Source organism: Sinocyclocheilus rhinocerous, unplaced genomic scaffold, assembly GCF_001515625.1.
Source record: "Sinocyclocheilus rhinocerous isolate Xijiao unplaced genomic scaffold, SAMN03320098_v1.1 scaffold1382, whole genome shotgun sequence".
Classification (NCBI taxonomy): domain Eukaryota; kingdom Metazoa; phylum Chordata; class Actinopteri; order Cypriniformes; family Cyprinidae; genus Sinocyclocheilus; species Sinocyclocheilus rhinocerous.
In genome coordinates, this window is record NW_015657958.1 from 752,185 (window position 1) to 755,135 (window position 2,951).

Below are 2,951 nucleotides of genomic sequence, written 5' to 3' on the forward strand. Positions count from 1 at the left end.
GTTTTTGGAGTGGCAGCGTGCACTGATTAAGTCATCCGACCCCCCTTCTCCTGTTCCCCCTCTTTTCCTCCTGCCCACCCCCTGCATCCAACTCTTTCTTCTTCCTCAGCTACTCTTCCAGCTCAGTCCTTTTTCTTTCCTTTCTGTCTTCTCTTCACTCTCTGTTTCATTTCTTGCTGTACTCCCTTTCACTCTTTAAAAAACGTTCATAAATTGGAACGATCTCGGCCAGTTTAAAATTGTACAATATACTAAAAAACTTCATATGAATCCAGCTCATCTGTATTCCATTAGTCTGACCTTCTAATTGTAAATGTTCTTGAATGCACACTCAAGGCCACTATTCTAACTATTCACTATTCCATGGTCACGACACGGGGTGCATTATGCTGTCGTTTTTGTCAGACTCTGTTCCATGTGTTTGTGTGTGTCCTGCTCCCCATGTGCCTTCCCATGCCCTTATTTGATTAGTTTCCTGTTCCTCCCCTGATTCACTTTACTGGGATTACCTGTGCAAAATGCACATTTCTTCTTAAGCCTAAAATGAGTTTTAATCTCACTATTGATGAGGGTTGTATGATCTTTGAATAACATCGGTTTTTAAATGCAGGATATTTAATGTGTACCTAAAGTATACTTGCAATAGTTCCACTTTAGCACAATCAAATATACTTCAGTATATCTTTAGTTGGACTTCAGCATCTGCACAAATAAAGTACATTAAGTACAAAATGAGTTGTTCCTGTTTAGCAGACTTTAAGTATACCAGTTTAGTATACCAAACGTACAATTGCAGGGTATTTTTATGAACCTAATAAATATGTAAATGTATTTGTAGCATACGTAGCACAAAATATATGCATTTCAAATACATTTTAGTACATTTATTTGTCACTAGGGTAACATTGTAAGTCAAATACTCAAATAAAATTGTGCATATCAGAAATGAAATGTTTCTGGTTGTCGTTATTTATAATACAGTGATCTCCCAAACAGACCTTCTAGGGCTGGCATACAAAAAGCATACTACACCTTAAGCAAAATATAAAATTCCTGTTACCAATACTTTTGTGAAATTAGTACATTTTAGTGGAGCTCATGTGGTAGTTGAATGGTGGTAGGCAGAATTGCTTAAATGTGCTCACAAATACTCTCCCTCTATCCATTCCTCTTTAACAAGAAAACTTTCTATGAATCCATATTTTTCTGTTTTTCTCAAATTTAATTTGACTGAGTCTGGACCACATTACCAATGGCATTTGCCTCCCTAATCCACTAGGGCCAATCTCTCACCAAGTTGAGGGGCCAACAGAACTACTTTTTATCTTTCCTATTTTTTACTGACAGAGACACACATGTTCTCTGTTCCATAATTGACTGTAAGTTGGAGTATCCATTCATAACTATCAGCTGAGCCACTTCAGAATATTCTGGCCAGGCTATGTATAAACACTCCAGACCACACATTGCATTCTTGGTCAGACAGGAAGCAACCAAGTGAGTGGAGAGGAAGTGAACAACCCCCGACTAAGCTAGTCGTGCTGCACACTGAACCAGGAAGTGCTTTGGCTCTGATCACGAACACACCCTAAAGCTTCCTCTTTTATACACCACCCTTCCGCTTTCAAAAGGGCTGCCCATAACCTTGCTAAGCATCAACCTTTCTTTAGCAATTAGAATGACAAAATGTCATTTTCTAGCTTATTTCACCTGTTGAAAGATTTTGATTAATTTTAGATATTAGTTCTGCTGCTCATAAATTTTATTTATCAACAGACCTACCGTAATATGAGCATGAATGCATAAATGCCATGTGTGTGTAAGTACTATGTACACATGAGTATATGCCTTCCACCCTTGCCTTTCCTGTGACTGTTCTTGAGGAAAAGGTGGGTGGGTCCACTCCTCTGACCTCAGTCACACACACACACACACACACACACACACACACACACACACACACACACTGCTATTTTCATTGAGACTCCCACGTTAACTCTATTGTAATGCCAGACTTTATTAGATGACTACAGCCACACTATCAAAATCCACCCACTCATATGAGACTGTATAGACCAGACTGGAAAAGGCCGGAGGACCTTGGGACATGGAAACCCAATGTTAGGGTGGTTTTCATAAATAATGACACTGATACTGTCAGGAAATAAGTAGTACAATAGGAACAAATCCCTGGGAGAAGCAGCATTTGGCAAACACACTGCTTTTTGGGCTGTTGAGAGTTTTGGAGGACAAAAAAAATCAGAGGAGTGTGTTTGTGCAATGGGAATCTGGTCTAACTGTAAGGATTCGTAATGCAAATGAAACCTCCATTAAATGACTAAGCTATGTAAACTTTATGACCTTCTTCCAACAAATCAGCATTGAGCAGTGGTGCTTTGAAACACACACAACAGGATCCAGACAGTTTTATTAGTTTAAGCAGGTCCAGCAATCTCAGTAATGATGGAATATTGAGAAATCACTGGAAATAATGAAGACAACTGCTTCAAATGATGTTTACGTTGTCAGCAAGTCTCACTTCTAATACACACCAAACATAAAATGCACCTATGTACTAGACCTGTAAAAGTGTCCACTAAGGACTGCTCATCATAAAGAGTCATTTAGTGTAGCTGAGGCATGTTATCATGTGGCCTTCTCCCCATATTTTGTCTCTGGTAAGGTTGAAAGTGATATTTTACCAAAATTATGCAATTTTAAATGTATGATCATAGAAAAAACGATCTTGTATGTTACTAATGCAACTACCAGCCTTACCCCCCAGCAGAGTTATACTTGTGTTAAAAGTTTTAATACAAGACAGAGGAGTATAATTATAAACAGCTTCATTACGCCACCTGCTGGACACCAAAATAACCTCGTGAGCTATGAAATCTTGGTCAAGTTGTACATCTTACACACTATATATATATATATATATATATATATAT